Source organism: Hippoglossus stenolepis, chromosome 14, assembly GCF_022539355.2.
Source record: "Hippoglossus stenolepis isolate QCI-W04-F060 chromosome 14, HSTE1.2, whole genome shotgun sequence".
In the NCBI taxonomy this organism is placed as follows: domain Eukaryota; kingdom Metazoa; phylum Chordata; class Actinopteri; order Pleuronectiformes; family Pleuronectidae; genus Hippoglossus; species Hippoglossus stenolepis.
This window is the reverse complement of record NC_061496.1, coordinates 1,521,863-1,540,223: the sequence shown is the minus strand read 5'-3', so window position 1 is coordinate 1,540,223 and position 18,361 is coordinate 1,521,863. Positions and strand designations below refer to the sequence as shown.

General features: G+C 45.7%; 1 protein-coding gene, 1 long non-coding RNA gene and 1 other non-coding gene across 4 annotated transcripts in view; 1 reads left to right on the top strand and 2 right to left on the bottom strand.

The window, feature by feature from the left end:
- The window catches only part of pik3r3b (phosphoinositide-3-kinase, regulatory subunit 3b (gamma)), a 163,909-nt gene that overhangs the window by 128,605 nt on the left and 16,943 nt on the right, over window positions 1–18,361 (top strand). The gene's annotated exons all lie outside the window — the stretch shown is intronic.
- On the bottom strand, window positions 13,413–13,484 carry trnae-uuc. The gene has a single exon. It is a non-coding gene; the product is annotated as a tRNA-Glu (tRNA).
- Window positions 14,719–15,478, bottom strand: LOC118120980. Its single transcript, XR_004698261.2, has 3 exons — window positions 15,336–15,478; window positions 14,982–15,230; window positions 14,719–14,863 (listed from the first exon to the last, which is right to left on the bottom strand). It is a non-coding gene; the product is annotated as an uncharacterized LOC118120980 (long non-coding RNA).

The window sequence follows — 18,361 nt, the reverse complement described above, 5'->3', positions numbered from 1 at the left end:
TATAACAAACCAAGAAAATACAAAACAAACCAAACATCTGAAAAAAGAAATTCAAGACAATTCAAATGAAACAGTTATTATAAAAAGAAAAGAGAAACTAATGGAAATGTTCCATCAAACGAATTATAAGCTGTGTGTGAAGGGAGGCCTCATAATCTGCACACACAGACACACAGACACACACACACACACACACACACACACACACACACACACACACACACACACACACACACACACACACACACACACACACACACACAGACACAGACACACACACAGACACACACAAGACACTGGGCATGGCGTCTCCCTCTGTGTAAATCCTGATTAATACATGTTACAGCTGACCTCTTTAATCTTATTACACAATCTGCTCGTCGCACACAGACTTACACCAGGATGAAAACACACAAAACCTTCACTCTGACGGACGAGTGAAATTCATCCTCTGCTTTTACGAACGTTTATGACTCAGGAGACTGAACCTTTTCGGACTTGAGTCATAAATGTTGTTGCTGAATACTTGACTTGGATCTGATGCCGTAACCACTTGACTCCCTGAAGACGGAACTCGATTTGAGACTTGAAAGCAAAACGTTCAAGGCTGAAGCGATGACCTGAATTTCTGGAACCAAGAAAAAGAAAGAATTGCTTTGTGGTTGTTCCTCCGCCAACCAATGAGGTCGCAGGAAATATGGTCACAACCTCCTCTTCTGTTCCAATAGTGTTCGTAAGGCGCCTGTTCGTCACTGAAACCAGCTTCACAGCAGCCACACGATAGTTTTCATGTTTCTTTATTAAATTATTAATCTGCATTTATTCTGCATTTTCAACAGGAAAAACATTTTCTAGTTTATTTCAATTTCTCAAAATATACTGTACCACCAACGTCAACTAAACAAAAACAGAGGAAAGAACAAAAAACACATTTACTCTGCACGAACTCGTGGATCAAAATGAATGACGCAGCTCCAAAGAGGCAATAAAGCCAAGAAAAATGTGAACTTGATTTTGGGAACGTGCTCCTAACGAGCTAAAACTAAAGCACAAAACTAAAACACACCAGAAGTACTGGTACAGTGCTTTAAGGTTTTTGAAGACATGAAATATTAATGGTCAGGAGTGAGAAGATGAAGCAGCCCCCTGTGCTCCTGCCTCGTGCGTGCTCTGGTTTACATTTGTCTTTTTTAATTTGGGCTCAGGATTGGTGGATGTCACTGTCGGCCCACGACCGGGCTATAATTATTCAGCAGACAACATGTGGGTGACAGCGTGGCCTAGATCGGAGTGAAGTGCACCACCCGCCTGCTTCTCCACGCTTCAGACAAAGAGCCGAGGCAGGGAAAGAGAGAGCGAATGTATGTCAGCGAGCTGGAGGAGGGGGAGGTGAAGTCAGAGCAGAGCAGCAAGACGGAGAGCTACAAGCTAACATCTGTATTTTCTGATATTTACTGTATCGGCTTTATCTCCCCACATGAAGCCTCTTGGCCTGATTGGCCTGTGCAGGGACTAACTGGTAACAGCTGGCCAGTGGGAAAGACGGATGAGATGTTCATCCCTCGTCACCTCGGGGGGTTTGTGAGATTCATACTCACACTGGATTTTTATTGGGAGTAGAACTCAGCCGCTGAATTAAGACGTATTACCTCTCGATGTTAGTGCATAGATTTTCTTTCTATTGCTGAGAATTTGATAAATAAATAAGAAGAAGACACTTTATCTGCATTTGTTGCCACATCCATCAAAAGAAACCTTCTGCTGCTCTTTTTGAGCTCAGGACCAAAACTTAGTTGTATAGATAATCTGCTTTTGATGAATTCACAGCTACAACAAGTCAAAGTTTTGTTGGCGATAGTTTCAAACTACAATATTGGGAAAGGTGTCCCACAAGGATCCATGTTAGGTCCCCTGTTTGTTATGGCTCAGTACTTCACTATACATTACTATGCTGATGACACCATCCTCTTGCTTTCTCCTGGTCCCCTCCTGTTTCTAACCTCCACACCTTGAATTTATCTAAACCTCTAGACGATAGCCTCCATCATATACAGCAGGTCCATCTCAGGGCCAACATATGGATACAAAACCACACATACAGACACTGAAGGGCCCCTAACCAAACCGCTCTACCACCATGCCGCCAAACTTGTATGCAAATCTGTTCTTCTGCTCTTGTTGGATTTTTATCCTGCACTTTATTTTAAATGCTCAGGATCTTGGTCAGAAAGAAACACACGTTGAAGAACTAACATGCTAACAATGATAATGCTAACACACCATCTTAGTTGTCATGGGCATTAGAGTAGTTTGGTCGACACCTCTGGGGACCACAGATATCTGAATTAACTTCCAACTTGAGGTTAACTCGAGGTTTAGAACCTCCAACTGAAAATCACCAGTCATTATCAACACAGTGATACGAGTGAATAGATGATAAATTGACTGTGAAACAAACTTTATAAAGTCTTTGCCTCTACTTTATGGAGAAATCTTGCCTTTGCCTTCGCTGCCACTGCTCTTAGACCATTGGAAGCCATTTGAACGATTGTGCCAATTAAGTCTCATTGAATTTAAAATTGAATTTAGAGATAAATAGAGTAAGACCCTGAAGAAAATAACATCAGCTCTGCACTGAAAGGTCTTCATCAGTCTAAGTGAGGAGACACTTAAAATCCCATTAGAATTAAATACCTACTGAAGCAGCTCTCATTACTCCGGCCTCCTCTGTTTACAAATGTGTTTCTGTGTCTCCGTGTCGCCGTCATGACTCTGTGGACGAGAGACACCATTAAATGTCCATTAAAGAGAAGCTCACAGGCTCACCTGGGTTACCTCTGCTGTCGTCCTGTGTGGAGTCCTCCTCAGTCTCCGCTGTCCTCCACTGAACCTCGGTGGAAATCTGATGAAGTACTTCTCCCTCATACAGCACTTGGTAGAATAACACATCGGTACTGCACTTATTGTCTGTTTCATAGCAGAGCGGATGCCGAGGCTCTGACTTGGCTCTGGTAACCTTTGTGGAGAGCTTATGTAACCGGGCCTCCTGGTTGAGTGGACCGGTGCATTTGCCCGTTAGCTAAACCGTCCATTTACCGCTCCACAGCTCCCACTTCTTTTCTTTTTCTCTTAAAGAGCCTTTTGTTCGAAACTGTTCGACAGAATATCAAACACCTTCATACCCAGAGCAGCATGAGGCAAATGTTCTCAGGAACTGGACCATAATCCCGTGCGCTGTCTGTTCAGCCGATCTCATTAATCCAGTACGCTGTAGCATGATCTCGTCAGCGGATTATGTTCACCTGCATTTCCATTCAGACTGACGTGTTGGCAGAGGCTCAGTCAGACGAGCTGCAAAACACAACTGGAGTCAGGTTGGATTATTGTTTTGTGATAAGATCCATTTTGAATCTAGTGCAGATTTGAAATCACCTCTTGCATCTAAGGGCCTTTTCTGGATTTATACATCTGTCCTTTTACAGGCACTTGTTCATATCATGATATCAATGTGTTTTATATCTTTATAACACCGAGGTTACATCCACACAACTACATTCTTTATTAAAACCCATCAACTCTGCTACGGAGACGTTTGGAGCTTTAGAGCCGATGAAGCTGAGAAGCTCGTAAACGCTGCTGGTCACGTTTTAGTTTGAAAACTCAGCGGCTGAGTTTGAATCCCTGCTGGTCGCCACTCACTGTAAAAACTATAACTCTCAGTAACTTCAGCAGCTGTAAACTTCACAGTTCACTTCAGGTTTATTCTCACGTTCTGTCCGGTGTTTCCAAGGCGATGGGTGGGTTCTCGGGGATTCCCTGCATGTTGATTGGTTGATATCATACAGGCGGACAAACCAATCCACTAATTGTTTGCAGATAACAACACATGTTAGACGAGCCACTCTCTACTCATAGACTTGTAACTCGTGTTCTGAGTGACACGAGAGAGACTTGAGACTCACGCAGATGTGTTGGTTACAGACTGATCAGTGGGAACACGTGCACAGTCTGCAGCAGTCGGTCCCTTCATTAGTTATTTAAATCTCCTGATGCAGCAGCAGGATCTATAATAACTGATTTTCTCTGAGCTGCTCCACAGATCCCACATTGATGTATTGAGATAATATGGAGCAGTGACTTTTTTTAAATTAAGCAAATCTCTAAACCCGATTTACAGACGCAATTACAGTAATTAGATAATTGCTTTTCTCTCTGACTGGGTGGATTAATAAAATCATGCTGCACGGATGAAAAGCAGCAGTGAACGATATTTTTCATTTCTCTTTTACTGATCTGCCGTCTGCTGGATTTTTACCAACATGTATTAGTTTTTTCCCTTCTTCTTCTTTTTGTCTGTGCAGTTTGATATCACTGTCGGATTTGAACGTGACATTTCTATTCTCGACCTTCAGAATCTACGTCTCACTCAAGCCCATGAATGTAAAACACTAATGGAACAGCCATTAAACCAATGCAGAGTGGAGTGTTGAAATGAGCAGATTTACTTACTGCAGTGAAGTGAACCTGGTCGAACCTGTTGCTGCTTCAATGTGATGCGTTTCTATTCGTGGTGTTTCGTTACAGGTGCTCAGAGGAGTCAAAAAGGAGGAAGTCAAATCGTTGGTTTGCTCCGAGCACCTGTTTCCCTACAACTGTACCAACTCTGCTCGTTTCATTGTCAACAACCGTTGTTGCTCATTTCCATTGTGGTTGTGTTTCACTTTAGCTGTTGTGTTGTGCAGCTTATCGGTGTTTTCCTTTAATGCACTTGCATGAACCGTCTCTGTTTGTGCAACAAAATCTGCAGAAACCTGAAAGACACAAAAAGTTTTAACCACATCTCACAATCTTCCTCCAATGAGCATTGACGGTTTTCTTATAAAACATCCTTGACTATTCTATAACCTTTTGTATCAATCATTTCAGTTTGACCTTTGATTAGCGATGTAGTGCAGATTTCAGCAAACACACTTCAGAGGAACAACAGGACGACAAACTAACACAGGTCCTGAATTATTCAGTGTAAAGGGCCAGAAAGTCACGAAGCAAATAGACTCTTCACACGTACAGTCGACACACACACACACACACACACACACACACTAACACACAGACATCCACGATGGTGTCAGCTGTCACAAGTCGTGAGGCGATGGACTCACTAACGTCCTGATGGCCCCGTGCAGCCCTGTTGCCAGTGGTTACCGTTGCCCCTGGCGACCACCAGCTGACCACACTGACACATTAAGTGCCGGAGAAGTTGTGTTATAGTTGGCAACAGGAAGTGGAAGTGTTCAGATTAGATTGAGTGGTGATCACTCAGGCAGATTAAAGGTTAATCCGCTGGTTTTTAATATTTCCTTTTAAATCACGATCCATCAAAATTCAAAATCTGTATGATCATATTTTACTTTCCTGAGCCTCTGAGATAATTCTGCTCACGTGGATTAGCACAAACGGAAGAAAGTGGTTTTCCCACTGTCCTCACATCTTTATATTAGTTATGCAGAAAATGAATAACATACATTCTTCTGTTATCTCATTTGACGTAAATAGATCAATCTAGGAAAACACCACAAGCCTCAAAGCTGACGTCTGCTGTTTGGAAGCTGGGAAGAGGAAGTGATTTCCAGGAAAAGCAAATTGCAGTTTTATCTGGGTCAAACTAATATACTTGAAAAACTTGGTATCGAATCGATACATAGATTCGGAGCATGATGAAGAAGAGGAGCCGTACACGTAGAAGACGAAGACGTCCACTTGGAAACACGAGGAGGTTCCAGATCTTTTGGTGATGAGGGCCGACGCGGTGTGGATGAGCTGTAAACAACAACACTGATCTTTCCACAGCAGAGTTTATACGTCATGCCCCGCCTCCTGCTGCTCTACAGGCTCCGCTGCTCTACAGGCTCCGCCCTGCTGCTCTACAGGCTCCGCCCCTCGCCTGGATGTTCCCCACATGTTCCTGTTTGAACGAGTCGGACCCGACAACCTGCTGCTGCTGCTTCACAGACACTAACTACAGGAAATTAACAGACTTTATTTCCTGTATATTTTCCTTGATTGGATATGAAACAAGCTGTAACTCGCTCGTCCTTCAGTTCATCGAGTCGCTGCCTCGCGCTCACAGGTCGTTTTTCATGTCGGACTGAAAGTCACCACAGGTCATTTCAGCGTTCATGTGAAGTCCTTCTCAAAGAGCCTTTGTGACATTTGATGAGTAATGAGGTGAGAAAATGTAAAATCAAAAAACAAGATGAAGGGTTTTCATTTAAAGGCAGCAGCTCGGAGCCGCACAGCAGGAAGCAGCTGACTCTTTTTTCAGCTGGAGGAGGGTGGGGGTGTTTTGATGAGAGGCTGGCTGCTGTTTTATCTCGGCCTTTGGCTGTCACAATGATATTCAGACGCTCGGTTTCACATTCAGTGCACCCTCTGTTTGGCACGCTGGAGTTAACTCTTCACAGGGAACCACAGACTGACTCACCTGCTGTTATTGGTGTGACTGGACGGAGCCGGAGGAGCAGCAGCGTCTCTGGGCCACTGACACTGGAACCGCTTCATACTGGAAGAGTCTTACCATCAAACACCTGCATCTGGGTTTTTAAGGAGGTTTTATACCGATGTGACTTTTCAGAGCTACTGTTTGATCCCACAGAAAGTTCAAACATGTGATACTTGGCCTCCGAATTCAAGATTTTCAGGCTACATCCCCGATAATACATTTGAGTTCTTAAACTCACCACTTCTGCAATGTTTACATCTAAAATGGAGAGTTTTGGAAACGCTGCCAGCTCAGTTTCAATTTAAAATCTCTGGTGTTGTGTCTTAAGCCATTGTCAGACATGGACTCCGGATAATGTCCACACCATTGGGTCTGGACGTTCTCCAGAGTTTGCCCGGTACATATGAAGAACGCAGCAGGAGATTATCCAATGAGACACGTTCACGTTGTGGTTCTTATCAGTCACAACTTGAATCCAAAGTGTTCCTGATCCATGAATTCATTTGCTAATGTTCACAAATTTTCAGTCAAATGTCTAATTGGATGAGATGATGACTCCATATCTCCATCAGGTCAAAGGTCAACTCCCCTGTCCTCTGCAGAAACACTTCTCTGATCGTTATGCAACAGCATCCCTGAACAGAAGGACGGACTGGGACCATATTTGCTGCAGCACGACTGGTTGGCGGAGGCGTTTGACGGCGAAGGCGGAGGCAGTGATTCTGGTTAAAGTGTGACTCATGGTGTGATGGAGAAGGAGCTGCTGCTCTCACTGAACAGACCAGCGAGCAGCAGCCGTCCGCTGTAAATTAAATCAAAACGTGACCAGAGAAAAACAGCTTTTCATTTAAATCAAACAGATGTGGGCCGAACTGTCCCATGATGCATTGCTGTTCACAACTGAAGTTATTTAAATATCAGAAAACAACGTTTGATCTTTGGAAAAACATTTTGGTTCATGAATCTCAGTTATATAATAATTGATGCACTGGTCACATGTCAAATAATTGCAGGACCATTACACAACAAAGACTTTAATAGGCTTGTGAAACAGAACAATATAAAATCCCTGTAGAGTTCGGTCGCTGTTCGCCCAGGTTCAGGTGGGTCGTCCCGCTCTACCCCTCACGTCACCTCACCCACAGCTCAGCAGCCTGTTGGCAGCATCTCTGACTTTTATCCACTGCAGGTCCGTCATGTTTACCCAACATACTCCCTTCCTCCTCCTCCTCCTCCTCCTCCTCCTCCTTCTCCTCCTCCCTTCTTTACTTTTCCTCTCGACCGGCAGCAAATCCTTCATTTCCGTCCGGGGGATGTTGGAATCCCTCTCATGTCAGGCAGCTTGGCTCGCTCCAACGTGTTTCATTTAGTGTAAGCTGGGGGTGTCGTGGAAATACAGTAACTGTGTGTGTGTGTGTGTGTGTGTGTGTGTGTGTGTGTGTCTGTGTGTGAGTGGGGTTGCCATGGCCCTGTGTGCTCCGTGACCCTGCACCTTTGTCCCCTCAGCAGGCGATGTGTGATTGTGACAAACACTGTCTCTGTCCGTCCCTTTGGCTCTTAGGGTGAATCTGTTTGTTCACCTGCCACAGATTCCCCTCACACACTCACACACACACACACACACACACACACACACACACACACACCACACACAACACACACACACACACACACACACATCTGTAAATGCTGGGAGTTGCTGCTCTCTCTCTCTGTGCATTCAGACGTCCTGCTGTTTTGCTTTTACACCTCCGGCCTGCAAACAGCCTGTATTCATTCAGCCTGTTGGTCACAGTCGGAGCTTTAACTCTGCCGCTGCTCGACCGGCTCTGGGTCACATGAGGTTTTCTACCTGGGTTCTCCTGGGTCACCGGAATGATGACGAACCCATTTGACCATCATGTCTGTGAAGGTTCACTCCTTTACTTCCACACGTCCTTTACATCGGCATGTTGTCATCGGCATACCACACATAAACTCCTCCATGTTAGCAGATGGGACATGGACCAAATTAAAATACAAATGTCATGATTGACAGCTGAGATTGACTCGTGCTTGGTGGAGCATGTGTGTCAGCGGGACCTTGAAGAAGGTGGAGATGCAGCGTCCATCTTTATTTACAGTCTATGGTCTATACCCTCTCGTCTGAAGACCTGAACCAACTAATAAGAGCCGTCCCTGTTTCACTTCTGTGGCTCGTTCATGTCTCATCACATTTTGAAGTTGTATCATCGTCTGTGTCATTGTTTGTGAACGAGGACCAGAAACATGAAAGTGAAACAGAGAGGAAAGAGTTAACTGTTCTAAAGCTGGTCTGTCTGTCCGTCTGTCTGTCTGTCTGTCTGTCTGTCTGTCTGTCTGTCTGTCTGTCTGTCTGTCTGTCTGTCTGTCTGTCTGTCTGTCTGTCTGTCTGTCTGTCTGTCTGTCTGTCTGTCTGTCTGTCTGTCTGTCTGTGGCTCTGTCTGTCCCAGTCTGTCTCGTCTGTCTGACTGTCTGTCCGTCTGTCTGTCCGTCTGTTTGTCTGTCTGTCTGTCTGTCTGTCTGACTGTCTGTCTGTCTGACTGTCTGTCTGTCTCTGTCTGTCTGTCTGTCTGTCTGTCTGTCTGTCTGTCTGTCTGACTCTGCTGGTTGAAGGCCTCACAGGCTGCTTCCTTGTGTCTCTGCCAATCTGTCTGTCTGCATGTCTGCATGTCTGCATGTCTGCATGTCTGTCTGTCTTTGTGTGTGTGTGTGTGTGTGTGTGTGTGTGTGTGTGTGTGTGTGTGTGTGTGTGTGTGTGTGTGTGTCTGTCTGTCTGTCTGTCTGTCTGTCTGTCTGCCTGTCTTTGTGTGTCTGTCTGTGCTCCTGCATGAATAATGCTGAGCCATGGTGTCCTGCTGCCTTGACAACCAGTGGAGAGCGAGGGGTGGGGGTCTGTGTGGGTAGAGAGCAAATATAGACGAGAGAAAGGAGGAGGAGGAGGAGGAGGAGGAGGAGGAGGAGGAGAGGATCAAGTGAAACAGCAGAAACAATAGAAATGTAGGGCAGAGAGAGGAGATTTGGAGCGAGCGGGTAATGAGGGAATTCTTTATTTGGGGCAGTGGAATGGAGACGAGATGAAAAAGAAAACACGAGAGCTGGAAACGAGGGAGCAGAAAAGAGAGAGAGGAAGAGAGAGAGAGAGGAAGAGAGAGAGGAGAGAGAGAGAGGAAGAGAGAGAGGAAGAGAGAGAGAGGCGGCTCAGCAGTTTTGGAGGCAGCCTGCGGCAGCAACCTGTTTCACAGTGTCACCAGAGTGTTGCATCATGGGATCAGGACCACAGGGACGCTCGCATTGCAGGATGACATCACCCGTTTACAGAGACAGCTCCTGTCTGCTTGGTCCGTCTGCAGAGAGAGAGAGAGGGGGAGAGAGAGAGAGAGGGGGAGAGAGAGAGAGAGAGAGAGAGAGAGAGATGAGGATTGTTTCAGTTTCTGCTCTTCCCTCTGTTCGTCTGTCTGTCTGACAAAGTGTCAGACAGACAGACGAACAGAGGGAAGAGAAGGAAACAAGATGCAGATAATTGTGGAGAGTTTCTGTGTCGTGTACGATACTGTAATCTGAAAAGGAGGAGGGGGAGGAGGAGGGGGAGGAGGTTTAGGTGTGTGTGTGTGTGTGTGTGTGTGTGTGTGTGTGTGTGTGTGTGTGTGTGTGTGTGTGTGTGTGTGTGTGTGTGTGTGTGTGCCTTCTCTCAGACTGAAGAGCAGTTTGAGGGAAAAGCTCTGTCCCCTCTTTATTTTGGACTGAAACAGCAGAAACTCCTAACAGCCTCACGAGACACTGACATTAAAGTGTATTTATATGTTTTCTATCTCAAACCAGGTCGGGTGTAAATAAGCTTTGGTGGAATGTAGTTAGTTTACACATATATTTCCTTCCTCTCCACATGTCGTATCGCCTCCTGCTGTGTGAGACGTCCTGACTCTGCACAGGTGGAGCAGTTTTCTCTGGTTCGATGGCGTGAGACAGGATCAGTCAATGCCAGGAAAGGAGCTGAAATCCAGCCTGAGCAGTAATGAGTCCGCCGCTTCATTGGACAGAAGGGGGGGGGGGAGATCAAGGAGGAGGAAAGCTCCTCATTGAATTAGCTGAGCTGGAAAGTTGGAGACAGCAAAGCTAATTGGTTGTGCTTGAGTCGGAGTGCACATGACTCGCAGCCAGCGCACGGCTCGCTAAGGCCAAAGCAGCCGACGTGGACCCAGCGTCCACCGGAGGCAGCGGGGCATCAAACGGGCCCTGTGATGTGAGATGGACGGAGATGGAGTCTGGTCCGAGATGTTTGAGCTCTGAACCCTCGAGATGTTCAGTCACTCAGAAGAAACGTTGTTCACAGGGGGTCTGTGAATTTCATATCTCACCTGGGAGCTGAATAAATGTTTCAGAAATCAGGGACGAGGTCTGGAGAGGACACGGGGGGAGTGATCTGAATAAATGTTGATTTCTATCAGCAGAAGGTTATTTAGAGAAGCAATAAGCAGAATTTTGTCTTATCGTTACGAGTGACTTCAACAACACTGTAGAAGGTCGCACGTTAGGATCCTCACACACCTGCAGGCTGAAGGATTCAACTGAATCTGTTTCACTTTGGTTATTTTCCTTTGTGTTACTTGCACGAGGGGGGAAGTGTCTCAGTGTCTCAGTGTCTCAGTGTCTCAGTGTCCATATGTAACTGCAGCAGGAAATATGGCGTCTCTGCATGGATCTCTGCAGTGACTCTACCCCCACTGACACCGTGACTGCATGAGGCCGCGTCCACACTGAAATATCACACTTTCTAACTCGGTATCACAAATAGCAAACCTAAAGACATGTGTCACAGACAGGAAGTAGATTGTCTCCTCTGCAGTTTGTTGCTTAGCTACGGAAAAAACAACGCACAAGGAACAGTGATCAGAGCAGGGATTTATTTTCTATATATGTATCTGGGTGTTGAACAACTGTGATTAATGCATTAATACAAGTCAGGCTACGTCTTATGTGTCTGCTTGCTCCAGGTTTACTGCTCAAACCCGAATAGTTCATTCTATGTAATTGAATTATATTTATAGACACATTTAACCAAAGCTGAGCCGATCACCTGCACGACACCAGTTAGTGAAGACGTCCTCCAGCTGACTTTCTGTGGTTTTGCTGCGTGAACGTTTTTTTCCGTGTTGACAACAATAGAAAATGTAGCGTTGAAAAAAGCAGGAGAACAAAAAGGTGACTGCTCAGTCACATTGTGCATTTCAGTGATAACTGGAGCAGCCGTGTGGGCGGATGACACACCGGGCTCTGCACCCTCCAAAAATGCTTATCCATAAAACATATACTAAAGTGTCGCGCCATATTATGCAATCACTGTGTGTGTCTGTGTGTGTGTGTGTGTGGGTGTGTGTGCGCCCCCCCCTCCACTGTCTATGTTTAGCAGCATATTCGTGTCTACAGTTAAATTGTACTTTCCACTCTAGTTATTACAGCAGCAGACGAAATCTGAAAAGCACTGAGGGCCATGGATAATAAGAACAGAAATAGAACAGGCAGCAAACCACAGCCTCATCATGTCTGTACAGTCAAACCACACACACACACACACACACACACACACACACACACACACACACACACACACAACACACACATTTATAAATTAATGCACCGCTGTTCCTGAATCCACGAAACAATCATGTCCCTGCCCAAACTTTTCGTCCGACCCTCTTCTCCTCCTCCGTCCTCCTCTTCCTCTCTCTCTCGTGCATCGTTTGCTTCGGTCTTGCTCTGCAGCCCGGTGGATAAGGATCTTTCTTCCTCCTCCTCCTCCTCCTCCTCCTCCTCTCCTCCTCCTCCTCCATCCATCCCTCTCTCAGTCTACTGCTTCTGTTTCTCCCATGACAGCAAATGTGCAATCTGTGGGCTTTTCTTAAAAAGGGAGGTTTAACCACATGCTTGATAGATTGTACAGTAGTGACTCTCTGACACCAGGGAACGTGTCAGGGAGACACACAACAGTGTCTTTCTGAATCACTGCTTTATTACAGCACACACACACACACACACACATACACAAAGACACATATACACACTCAAGGGACCAATTAAACCTATGAAACACTAAACTGAAAACTGCACATATGCCCATTTGTTGGTACAAGCAGTGGAAGAAAAACTCAAAGAAACTGAACCACTGGTTAGTATTACTGACACAGAAGAAAACAAAGACAACTCTGGGCCTTTCATATGGATTCTGATGTGAAGAATACAGCAGTGTTAAAGAATGAAACAATTCTGAGCAGATACATTGACTTTATTGATCTTGTTTTGTGTGTGTCGGGCTCACAACTCTATCTAAAACCCAGAGACTGTATATAAAGATGGAGGACTCTCCAGAAGTGAAGCCATAATATCTTGGATAGGAACGCTGACATCTTGCATCACTCAGAGCAGCAGCGATACCTCAGTCTCCTCTGTCAATCATCACGTCTCAGCCTGTTTTTCATATCATCGAAGAAAGAATTAAAACCAAACTTATTAGAAACATGAACACTTGAACATACGTCTGTGTGATAAGAATCTAACATGTACTTGTATGTTTTAGTTTGGTCCATGTCCCATCTGCTAACATGGAGGAGGTGTTGGTGTGATATATGCAGCCCTGCCACCAGGGGGGCGATCAAGACAGTTTGTCTTAACTTTTTTGGTCCGTCTTTATTTACAGTCTCTTGCCTGTGGCCTCACATCTAAGACTAGAACCCAACTAATAACAGGACATTTGAGCCACAGATCTGATCCATGAACATTCAAAAAGTTTACTTAGATGCAGATGATTAAACTGAGCCAACATCAGCTGCCTTTAAGAATCAACCTATTTGTGACATGGAGCCATTTGGTCCTGCAGGCAGTTTTAAGTTGTTTGTTCCCATACCGGGAGTCGAACCCAGGCCGCCTGGGTGAAAACCAGGAATCCTTACCGCTAGACCATATGGGACAACCCTTATGGGGATTTATCAAATATTATATCGTCAGCTCTGAGTGTGTGTGTGTGTGTGTGTGGGCGCCAGATGTCTGCGTCCGTATACTTTTGACCATACAATATGAAGTATGTTCCCTTGTTTCTGTGACATTTTCTGATCTGTGTGTTTGTGTGTGTGTGTGTGTGTGTGTGTGTGTGTGTGTGTGTGTGTGTGTGTGTGTGTAGTGCAGACAATAACAAGCTGCTGGTTCTCAGGAGCTGGGGGGGTCACGATAGCTCCTTTCAGCGGGGTCAGTGTGCGTCGCGCTCCTCGTGGCGTCTGGCGTTCTAGCTCATTTCACAAAGCACAATAGCTGCTAATAAAGGGGGCTGCGAGTTCAACGACTACGTCCTGTGGCAAAATGACACTGCGTTCTGAAGTGGATTTTGGCAGCGGCAGCTCGGGCCACAGGTGGTGTCTGACCTCAGATAACGCACAACTTAAAACAGACACAAACCTCTGTACAGACACACACACGTATAGAAGGTCCCAGATTCCATGTGGTTTACTGAGCTGCTTGTTCTGGAGGAGCCGCAGCAGGTTTTTGGCTTCAGACTCATTCCAGGGACGTGTTTATCCATCGGCTTTATCTGAAACTCCGTCCGCTTCTTACAGCGTTACTTTAATCTGCCAGACTGAAAACACCACAGACAAAACCCTGATAGACCAACAGGTGGGTCCGTGAGTTCGAATACGCCTCATGGCCAAATACAACTTTATTTTCATTTCTGGGAGGGATGGCTGCATTTCCAAAGATATCAACCACTCAGCTGGATTCTGGGGAAATGTGTGTGACATTACAAGATGTCTGAAATATCTGTGTGGAACAGAGCAGCCGCTGCATGTCCTGGGTGCAGGGTGTTTACGGGATGTGTGAAAAAGGAAGTTGAGCAGGTTAAAGTGAGTGTTAGCTCAGGTTCCACGTGCCTTCGTGATTATAAAATCTGCAGTCGGTGGCACATGATCTGAGTTTGCAGGCGGCGCCTTTGTTTGCGCTTTAAACCCTTAAAAGAGACATTGTTAGCGCCTCACTGGACCTTTCGGTCTCTATGGCAACAGAAATGGCAAACTCAACACCTGATTCCCCGGAGCTCACCTGAGCTTTCTCTCTCGCTCTCATGCACACACTCAGGTTCTCTTCTCTCATCCTTTGTGTTTACACTCACGCACAGACTGGAAGGAGGCAAGTGGGAAGTAGTTCACTGGAGAACGGTCGCCCTCTGTGTGGAGCTCCATGTGCTGCCTCTTTATTCTGCTCAACGTGAGGGGGGGTTTAATTTATCTGCAGTGTTTCCAAAGCTGCTTTCACACCTGCACTGAGGTCCAGACATGTTCCTGAAATGATCTGGACGAGCTGTGAGAACAATGTGATGAAGCTGATTAGCTCAGTCAGGAGAGAAGTCTCCTACACTTGAAGATACATGGATACATAGCATTGACCATGCAAGCAGTGATTGATGATGTTTCCATACCGGGAGTCGAAACCCGGGCGAAACCAGGAATCCTCACCGCTAGACCATATGGGAGGACGTGTTGTAATATCATTGTTGTGGGACGTGGCCCAGGAGGTCGACGGTTCGATCCCAGTCTTCCCTGTTCCGCATGTCAAGTGTCCTTGGGCAAGATACTGAATCCCAAAATTCACAGGCCTATTTAACGATTGATCAGATTGTGACTTTTTCCCCCATGTTTAGCTGTTGTCATGTTAGAAGACCAACGTTCTGTAGAAAGATGGAAGAGGATGGTTTTAGGTTAAGGATTTTATTTGTTATTTGATGCCATAAAAACTGGGAGAAATGTCATGATTGACAGCTGAGAGGACTCACGATCGAGCTCATGCGTCGGCAGGACCTTGATTCCACAGCTCAACCTTGTCCTGCAGCCTCCTAGTGAAATGTCCGAGTGAGTCCTGTGACGCGTCTCAAGCTTCAGGGCAACTTCCCATGAGTTTTGCTCTTGGTCCCTGGTGTGAAACTTGCAGCCTCTGATGCAGCCGGGAGCAAAGAAGAAGGTCTGTAAAGAAACCTGTGAACAGGGCCGTCATCAGGAGGAGCTGGAATCTGTGGACTAATGCTGGGTTGTTTATTTCCAGCGTTATATTTTTATACACAGATCAAAAGCGTCCCTGACACCAGTGGGTGGAAACATAATTATAAATAGTGAGGTTTTATTTGTAGTCATATGAGACTGTGCCTCCTCATATGTGATTATACATACACTATGCAAATAGGCCACTTGATGCCCCAGTGCTCTATTGTTGTGGAGGTTAAATGGGGAGCAGTGGGATGATGCCCGGGACAGTGCAGCTTAATACTGCTGTTCCCATCATCCTCCTCCCCCCTCCGCCCGCCCCTCCTTCTTCCTCTCTCTCTTTTGTATGACGAGGGGCAGAGTCAGTTCCTGTGTCATTGTCGGGGTTCCATCTGCCTGGCTGCACACACACACACACACACACACACACACACACACACACACACACACACACACACACACACACACACACACACACACACTGAGCGGCAGCAGCAGCAATTAAACCTGTTCGACACACTTGACAGAGAGGAGCTTTGGGCTGTGTGTGTGTGTGTGTGTGTGTGTGTGTGTGTGTGTGTGTGTGTGTGTGTGTGTGTGTGTGTGTGTGTTTCCAGCACGAGCCATCTGTGAAACTTCCACCAGAACACACACACACACACACACACACACATGCATTAAATAGATTTCAGGCACTGACATTCCCCCAGCCGCCCCCCCCCCTCTTCTTTTTGGCATGGGGGGCCAAGTGCAACCACCGTCCTCTTCCTCCTCCTCCTCCTCCTCTCCTCTGGTGATGGACAGACGAGACAGACGAGTTTAGGGAGGGGACGTTGATCTGGACGGAGGGATGGATGGATGGATGAGTGGGTGGGTGGGTGTGGAGGGAGGACAGGGTGGATGGATGGCAGATTGGGGAGCAGACCTTTCATTTATTGTTGCTCCCTGAAGTAGGACAGCAGGCAGACAGATAGACAGACAGAGCAGCTGTGGTTGCTGGTGGCAGCAGCCCCCATCGGAAGATATTGTATTGATATAAGGCTGTTAGCAGGAGATTACCATGCGGGTGACTGGGGGTCTGGGCCAGTCTGGGTCTGCACCGTGTGCCTGTGGGGGGGGCAGCGGATCGTGATGCTGCCATTGTGTTTTTTCTCGTCTTTGAAGTGCTCCACTTTCTGTGGTTGGAGCAGGAATACGGGTCACACTCCTCTCGTGGTCACCACATCAACACGATATCGTTTCATACGATGCATGATTTGATTTACCTTCCACCGTCTGGTCAGTCGCCTCCACTTCCCTCTGAATATCACCCTCAGCTGAAATACTGTGCCTGGACTTATAATAATAATAATAATAATAAACATGAAATCAAATGCTGGAGAACTCAACAAATCAGGTGTTAACAGTGTCAACCCCGCCCCAAAAGTTCTGGTACTTTTCTAAAGCACTACCCTCCCAACCTGGAACTTTATTCAGACCCTGGTCCCTGCGGTGGAAACACAAGTAGTTCCCTCAAAGGTTCCTAGTTCCAGGGGAAAGTTCCTGTGACAGAGTAATAGGCTCATAGTTTTCCTCTTTTTGAAAACATATACAAGCCTTCCCAACAATCTCATCCTCTCTTAATTTACATAATTCACAAAACCTGTCGACCTCAGGGATGTTTTTAAATCCACCAACTTCAAGAACCAGAGGAAGGCTTCCTGTTCTCAGCCGTGCAACTGAAAACCTGTAATTCCTTGATAAGTTTGCTGTAGCATAAGATTCAGAGCCACATGTCTGCTTGATTTGAATATATGTTAAAAATGTAGGTTTTAACACCATATGTTTAAACCATTTTATCTTCAAATGTAGCAGGAAACTTACTAATTGTGTTCAAGCTGCATGATGAATTATTTCTAAACATATATTGTAATTTAGCTTCCTCAAAAACAGCTTGAAGCTCTGTAGCCCGTCGAGGATTATTTGATTTACTCCAAAGAAAAACTTTCTTATTGACCCTGTTTTCAGACATATTAAGCAAACAATTCTAGAAACTTGTCATCGGGCATTTTCACCTTATTGATCCAGGAATCCATCCCTGAAGAGCCAAAGCAGGAGCAGACTTCTGAACAACTTAGAAACTGTGTGCAGCTCTGCTCTGTAAAGAGTTTGATAGAAACTTGAAGTCTTTCCAAGTCTCAAGTTTTACACTTGATCTGAAGCACAAGCAAAACCAAGCAAAACACATGCACATGCATAAATGAATTCTTTTTATAGGAAAATTGATCCAAAACGGATCAGAGGAGGATCAGTGTCTGTCCGAACAGACCTGAGGACAATTACAACCTCCGGCCAAATGTAGTCGTCCCAAACTGACCCAAACAGCGAGAGAACGCTCGAATCAGCGAAACAGCCTCGACTACTAACAAGCTGCTGCCTTCGAAAACAACAGCGAAAGATCAGTAAAACGAGCAAAAGAAAGAAAACATAGAATAATATAGCAGGTCTGCACAGATAAGAAAATACACAGACGGGAAAATCATGAGAGCTGGTGAGCCAAACAGTAAAGACGTATAAAAACACAGATTACAGCAGATTTAAATCAGAAAAAAGGAGCCGTGCAGATCCATCCTGAATCAGACCTGTACCAACAATCCTGTAAATCCATAATATCCATCTTAGCAGGTGTGTGTTTTGATGTGTGTGCAGTAATCCCCGTTTTATAGGCCTCCTAAATACATGTTTGCACCTCTCTAGCATCCCTGAGATTGTGGTTAAGCTTCCATATCATTTACTGTAACTGTGCCTCACTGTGGGCGGCTCGCTCCACGTAGTTAATGGC